The sequence below is a fragment of the Callithrix jacchus genome, chromosome 14 (assembly GCF_049354715.1).
Source record: "Callithrix jacchus isolate 240 chromosome 14, calJac240_pri, whole genome shotgun sequence".
NCBI lineage: Eukaryota > Metazoa > Chordata > Mammalia > Primates > Cebidae > Callithrix > Callithrix jacchus.
In genome coordinates this window covers 12,263,184-12,271,700 of record NC_133515.1, presented here as the reverse complement: position 1 = coordinate 12,271,700, position 8,517 = coordinate 12,263,184, and positions in this window count along the sequence as shown.

Below are 8,517 nucleotides of genomic sequence, written 5' to 3'. Positions count from 1 at the left end.
AACTTCAAATCAATTTAATAATATAATGTTAATAGCTAACCTTTCTTCAGAATGTCCTCTATGCCAGATACAGTCTAAGTGATTTACATACATTAATTCTTTCTTTCTCACAATCACCCAATGAGGCAGGAACTTTTATTATGATGCCCATTTTACAGACAAGGACACTGAGGTACAGAGAGATTAAGCAACTTGCCCGTGTCACTTTACATTAAGAGGCGAAGTCACAATTTGAACCCAAGAAGCCTGGCTCTAAAGACTAGACTAATCACAGACTCCAACTGCCGCTGCTTGTGGAAGGTCAGGAAAGGAGGTGCTGCAAAAAGGGGAGTTCTCAGAACATTTTTTGAGCCAGCATCTTTGCTCCCCACCATGTCTGGAACCACCCTTGAATCTCTTATCTGTCAGGGGTTTAGTCAGCCTTTGGGTGTGTGTAGTGGCTCTGAGAGGAAGAGATATACAGTCCTTTGACCGCTGGGAGATTGATCCTGAGATGTTTGCTGTAAATTAGAGGAATTAGTCTGCACACTGTTATTCTTGACCTACTTGTGGAAGTCCATTTTATCAAGATCTTATTGCAGTTTTGGCATGAAATGACAGCCAGGAGCCAGCGAGTCTGCAATGTTGCCTGTGGTTCCCAAAGGGCTGCATAGGGTTTGTTCAATAATACAATACGAACTCAGAATTGTTTTACAGTTGGCATCCCAAAACATATTTTTAAAACATGTATTAAGTGTGAGCATTCATTCATTAAACTAGGTCACATGAGCATTGGTTTCTCTGTTTTAAAAATAAGGCTTCAGTCAATTTTAACATCATAATGATGAAATTTTGTAGGAGTATTTATTAAAGTCAAACTATTCCTGTAAAATAATTGTCGTTCATTTGATAATTAAGACCTTTCATTCAAAGTGCAATACTGTGTGGTACTTATCATCAACATCACTCAAATTTTAGAGATACAAATAAAAACCCAAGGATAAGACTGGTTAAGTAATTTGACCAAGTTCACCCAGTTGTGGCTGGGATTGAAACCAGACTTTTGAACTTCAAAGCCAAGGTTATTTTTTCCCCTAATGTCAACTAAAAAGGAGAACATCCTCTATACCAGAGATTAGAGTGGTAAAGCTTTTCTTTTTATAATTGGGACTGGGTTGTTAAAATGAGCTAGTCTATAATTTCTTCTTTGAAAAGAACTAAATCACTTTGACTTCTCACTACTCAGCCACCATCTGACATAACAGAGAGTAGCAACTTAAGACGAACTGCAAAAAGGCAAGGACTTCTAACCAATGAATAAAGCAAGAGATTTTACACACCTATACATTTCTGCCAACTTAATCAGCAATCTTCCAGCGTCTGCTTGTTTCTCTGGCAAACATGATTTTGTAGACATCTCGAAACTACTCTCCCTTTTTCAGATCAATCTCATGGAATCCAACCTCATTTAACTGGGTTTTTCTTAATTTTGTTACAGTTTTGAAATCCATATGTGCATATTTACAAGCTACTTCTCTGACATGTCCGCTAAAATAACAGAAAACAAAAGAACAAACGAAACCTTATGTTTTGAGGGTGACAGCTAGCTGCTGGCCTGTGGAGTGTGACACTCAAATACTTTCTAACTTAGAAGGTATCTTTGAAGACTTCTTCATTTGACTTAGTCAGCTATCACACCCAAATGTAAAATGTCAATACCCTAATACACTCCAGAGCTGTTCATGTGTGGCTGGTCTTACTGTAAACCAGCGGCAAAAGCCAGGAAATTTGGTCACATTGTCTTGTATGAATTTTAGTGAGTCAGGCTCTCATTCAGAAACTCTCAAAATAAGCAAGGGGTGGATTTTTTCCCCCTGATTTCATTAGAGGACATCTGGGTACTATTTTTATTCTTTTTATTTTTTTCTTGATGGAAATGTTTGCAGGACCTGCAGTGGAAGGGGCAGAACTGGAATGGCCCTGGGTGGCCTGGCCGGGGCCTCTGGAGAATGTGCTGCCCCCCCAGGTCCATTATCTGTGTCACCTTGAGCAAGGTGCTTGTCTCTTGGCCACACTCCAAACTGTAGGCCCACTCAAGGCTCTACTCCTTCCCTCCAAACTCCTTCCTTCTTCAATCAATCCTCCCCTCCAAACACCAGAAGACCAGTTTGAATGGTTATTATTAAAAACTCAAAAAACAGCAGATATTGGCACTGATGTGGAGAAAAGGGAATGCTTATATATTGTTGCTGGGAACGTCAATTAGTTCAATCTCTATGGAAAACAGTATGGAGATTTCTCAATGAACCAAAAATAGAACTACCACTCAACCCAATAATCCCACTACTTCTCTAAAGAAAAAAAAATGTTATATAAAAAGACACCTCTACACCTCTACTAGTATGTGCATTGCATCACTCTTCATGATAGCGAAGTCATAGAACCAACTTACATGTCCATCTATGGTTGACTGGATAAAGAAAATGTGGTGCTTATTTCCCACAGATTACTATGTAGCCATAAAAAGAGTGAGATTACGTCCTTTGCCACAGGATGGAGCTGGAGACCATTATTCTAAGTGAACCAATTACCACATGCTCTCACATGTGGGAGCTAAACAATGCGTACCCATGGACGTAAAGATGGAAATAATAGACACTGGGAACTCCAAAAGTGGGGAGGGTACAAGGTGAGGAATGAAAAATTACCTACTGGGTGCAATATTTGCTATTTGGGTAAGCCCAGTCCCCACCAGTATGCAATATACCTGTGTAACAAACAAGTGTATGTACCCTAGAATCTAAAATTAAAAAAAGAAGAAGAAGAAAAAACGAGCATATATTTAAGGACCAAGTGGAATTAACAAAAGCTTCCTGTGGTCAGAACAGAACTTCTGATCTCCTCCAGCCTCTTTGCCTCCCTTGCCCCCAAGAAAAACCAGTGTATCTCCCTTTCTTCTTATCTCAATGATGACAACTCCTTCCTGAATGTTGGCTCAGATCAAGACTCCATTTATACTGACTCCTCTTCCTCACATATTGCACATGCAATCCATCAGGACAATCTGTGTTTTCATCTTCAAAGGGCATCCTACCTGCAACTACATGTCTCCATTATCATGGCCACCATCGTTGTCCAAGCCATCATGGTCTCTCACTTGGATTTTAATAACTGCTTCTAGTTTGCTGTCCCTGCTTCCACTTGTACCCTCTTTAGGTAGTCCCTAAAACAGATACTCTGGAAATTCTGTTAGAACCTAGCTCAAATCAAGGAGGCCTCCAAAGTCTTCCATTTCACCCACAGGAAAAGACAACACCTATAGAGCGGATGGGGGTCCCCCACAATGGAATACCACCTCTCTGCCCTCCAACCCTGTGTCTTCCTTGCTGTTCCTTGAAGGCACCAGGCAGACGTTGTTCCTTCTGCTTGGACAGCTTCTTCCTGTTACTCACAACTAACTTACCTTCTCCAAGTGGGCACTCGGATTGTACATTCTCAATGAGACTTAGCCTGACTACCCAATTCTGTTCTTTTTTTTGCTTCCCATTTTTAAAAATTGCACAAATTTTACATAATACAAAACTAACTAATTTAAAGTGCACAATTTAGTGGCATTTAGTGTATTCACAATGTGGTACAATCACTACATTTTCCATATAACCCCACACCTATTAATGTGAAGTCCCCATTCTTCCTCTTCCACCACAAACCCATAGCCACGACTACTTTGCTTTCTGTCTCTATAGATTTATCTATTCTGAATATTTCCTATAAACGCAATCATACGGTAAGTGCACTTTGGGACTGCCTTATATAACTTAGCATAGTGTTCCCAACTTTGTTCATATTGTAGATTGGGTTTGTACTTTATTGCTTCTAATGATTAAATAATATTCCACTGTGTGTACATACCACACTTCATTTATTCATTCATCCCTTGATGGACATCTGGGTTGCTTCTAGCTATTGACTATTTTGAGCAATGCTGCTGTTGGTGTTCAAGTATTTGTTTGAGTCCCTGACCAATCAATTTTGAATTGCAATGACTCCTCTCCCCTTCTCCATCTCCTTAACCGGCTCCAATCTTTTTCTAAGGCATTCATCACTGCCTAACATTCTAGTTGTGCGTCATGTTTATTATTTTGTTTTATCCATTGGAACATGAGCTCCAGAGGGCAAGATTATTTTTGTGAGTTTTGTCTATTGATACGGCTCACATACCTGGAAGAGCACAAAGTAGGTGCTTAGAAATATTTATTATTATTATTATTTCTGAGGCAAGGTCTCACTTTGTTGCCCAGGCTGGGGTGCAGTGGTGTGATCATGGCTCACTGCAGCTTCCACCTCCCAAGCTCAGGTGATCCTCCCAACTTAGCCTCCAGAATAGCTGGGACCACATGAGCACACCACCATGACCAGCTAATTTTTGTATTTTTTGTAGAGACAGGGTTTCACCATGTTGCTCAGGCTGGTATCAAACATCTGGGCTCCAGGGATTCACCCACCTTGACCTCCCAAAGTGCTGGGATTACAGGCCTGAGCCACGGTTCCCAGCCTCAGAAATGTTTATTAAATGAACCAGTACAAATGACCAGGGGGTGGAAATCAGGATCCGAGAAATAAAGCTTTTGTATCTGGATCTGAATAAGAGTAGTCTACGTTTTACCACGCTCTTACATCTCTACCCCAAACCTCTCCCTTATTCCTTTCCTCTCATGGGAAGATGAGACCTGAGTCACCCTTGGGAGGTCCCATGGGAACTCCTGGGCCAAGAAGAGATGGAGCATAGAGAGCCAGAAAAAGCTCTGTTGACTGCAGACACAGAGGAAAAAGAAATGGGCTGGTGGCCATGTGAAAAACAGCCAGCAATCTTAACAGTTTGCACATGTGAAATGACTAAATCATCACTAAAATCCCTTGAAGACTAATGGTTTAGGCTATTATATAATTTTTCATATACTAATCACACAGACTCTTGCTGTGGTCTGCATTTGTCATCCTTTACCTAGTTCATGTGCATCTCCTTTTTCCTAAGGTCATTATAACCTTATTTTCCCAGCAGCAGAATCAGCTTCTAAAGGTTCAGTGGAAATCTAAAATATACCTAGAAAATTAAAGTACTGGGAGTACCCAAGACATGGTTAAAGAATGAGAACAAAGTCAGAGAACTTACACAACCTAAACTTAAGATTTAATATAAATCTTAAGATCAAGTAAGACTTAATATGTCTTCCTCTTCCACCACAAACCCATCTGCTTCTGTCTCTATGGATCTATCTATTTTGAATATTTCCTGTAAATGGAATCATACAGTAAGTATGAAAACACCACTGTTTTCATTACTGTAGCTTTTAGACTTCAGACTTACAATAGTGAAAACAGTGTGGTATGGGCATAACGATAGACATATTGATCAAAGGATTAGAAGAGAGAATCCAGAAGTAGACTCAAGAATCTACAGTCAATTGATGTTTGATTGAAGTGCCAACATAAGTTTATGGTGAAAAACACTGCCTTCGACACATAATGATGGAAAAATTGGCTGTCTATACGAAAAAGCTCTACCTCACGTTTTACACAAAAATAAAATAAAAATGGATTATATTTCATAGCAGAAAATCTTAAACTTGAAGTAGGAACATATTTTTTAAATGGATACAAAAATCACTAATCATGAAAGAACAATAAATCATAGCTTGGACTTCATTAAAATTGGAAACTTCTCTTCGTCAAAGACATCATTAGAATTAGAATAGACTAAGCCACAGAATCAGACAAAATACACATAATTTGCACATCAGATGAAAGACTTTTATCTATACTTCATAAATAACTGTTACAAGTTCATATGAAAAAGATAAAATAGCCCAATTTTCTAAATGAGGAAAATATTGAACTGATATTTCACAAAAGGAAATATATCAGTGTTGAATAAGTACAGGACAAATGTGTGAAAAGTTACTAGTTATTAGAGAAATGTAAACAATTAAAATCACAATGAGATTCTATTTCATAGCTAATAAAAAGACTGACAATATCTAATTTTGGCAAGGATGTGGTACACCTAGAACTCGCATGCATCACTGATGTATGAAATTATACTGAGTGTGAAATTATACGATGACTTTGGAACACAGTTGGGCAGTTTCTGATTGTACACTTGTGTTACGCTCCAGAAATTCTTCTCCTGGGGATTTAAGTAAAAACTTATGCACACAAAAAGACTTGTACACAAATGTTCATAGCAGTTCTATTTATACAGCCAAATACTGGAAACAATACCAGTGACCATCAGCACATATATGGCTAAACTATTCTATATTGATACAATAGAACACTACTCCACAAAAAAAAAAAAAGAACTACTGATTCACAAAATATAAATGAATCTTAGAAATATACTGAATGAAAAAAGAAAGTTTTAAAAGAATGCATGCTATATGGTCCCATTTATATAATGTTCCCAAACTGCCAGGCCAGTGAGTGGGTACCTAGAATGGAAGATGAAGGGTGGCAATTACCTATAAAGGAAGATGAGAAAGATGTGTGGAATCTGTCGATTGAGATGATGGTTTCAGACATGCTATGTTTGGATATTTATACCCTCCCCACCTCATGTTGAAATTTGATCTCCAATATTGAAGGTGGGGCTTAAGAGGGAGTGTTTGGGTCATGGGATGGATCCCTCATGAATAGATTAATGCCCTCCCTCAATCCCCTCCCTTGGGGGTGAGTGAGTTCTCACTCTATTAATTCCAGTGGGAGCTTGTTGTTAAAAATAATTTGGCACTCCTCCACCCCTTGCTTCTTCTCGCCCAGGTGATCTCTGCACACACCAGCTCCCCTTCGTCTTGCCCCAGAATTGGAAGCAGCTTGAGGCCCTCACCAGATGCAGATGCCCAGTCTTGAACTTTGCAGTCATTAAAATCATGAGCCAAATAAACTTTTTCTTAATAAATTACCCAGCCTCGGGTATTACTTTATAACAGTGCAAAACAAACTAAGACAATAGGGTATACATGTATCAAAACTTATTGAACTTAACACTTAAAAATGTGTGTATTTTAGTGTATATAAATTATATATCAATAAGATAATGAATAAAACACAAGAAAAAAGTTAAAGAACATCTACTGTATGACTCAATGCCTTCCCCCTTAGAATTTACCCAAGATAATTAAAAATCATATCCACAAAATACTTGTAAAAGAATGTTCATAAATGCCATATTCATAATACCAAAAATTAAAATTAATCCAAACATCTAGCAACAGGAGAATAGATCTTTATTTTTTAAATGTAAACTACTAGGCAATGCAAAGGAAGGAAGTACTGATATAACCACAGGATGACTCTCAAAAACGGCATGTTCAGCAACTTGAGTTTGTTTTGAAACAAAATAAATAAATAATTAAAGCCTTGCTCCTGAAAAATTATGCTAAGCAAAAGAAACTAAACACAGAAGGCTACGTATTACATATCATACCTCTAGGAAGCCCAATAATAAGCAAATTATAATCAATCATGCTGGAAACCAGAGAATATGTGGAAATGTAATTGGAAAGGAGTGAGGGCAACTCTCTGGGAAGAAGAAACGCTTTCTGTGCTGTTGGGATGGTGATTAAATGGTGGTTATGACTGCTGAGTCTCATTCCACTGAACATGCAAGTGAGAGTTCATGTCAATGTGTTAGCACATATCAATGATAAGACTAATCAGACTAGAGCCGTTTGATTCCAGAGTGTTTTGAATGTAACTGTGGTGAAGCACACAATAATTTTTTACCTTGGCCATTTAAGAATGATTGCATTTTCCCCTTAATCCCCATAGTCTCAAATTTGCCATGTATTGCTGATATTTCCTTGAAACAGATTCGCTTGTGATTTCTACAATTTCCTTTTCTTGAAAGATGCAAAGAGGGATGGATTTATGATCCTTGATGATTTAGACTGGTTTGAGAAAGAGAGATTGGTTCATCCATCACCAGTGTGCTCCCTCCAGTAAATTCATGTTTGCAGCCTTAAATTTAGATGCATCAAGTAGTTATTCTGATCAGAAAATATCAGGAGGGACAGGGGCAGTCGCTATAGACTCATTAGTGGTAAGGATGTCAGTGCTCTAACATCTAACATGGCTGTACATTCCAACACTGCATCAACTGGGCTTAGAAAAGCAAAATACTGAACCCAGACAACTAGTGCGGGCTGTTCTGTTCATGCCAATCACTGTTTCAGATATGGGAAATACAGCAACGAACCACAAAGAACAAAGGAAAACAAAAAAACACCTGCCCTTGTGGGATTTATGTTCACAAGGAGAAGGACAATAAGTAGCATAAAGAAATAAAAATAGTTATAAAAGATATTAGAGTGTGATACACTTAAGAAAAAAAATAAAGCAGGGGAAAGAACTCAGGAGAGTTGGAGGAGAGCAATTTCAGGCCAGATGCCCTAGGAAGGCCAACTAGGAAGGAGACATTTAATAAACAGCCCAAGTAGAAGGGGCAGGCAGGGTGAAAGCCCAACCATGGAGGCACAT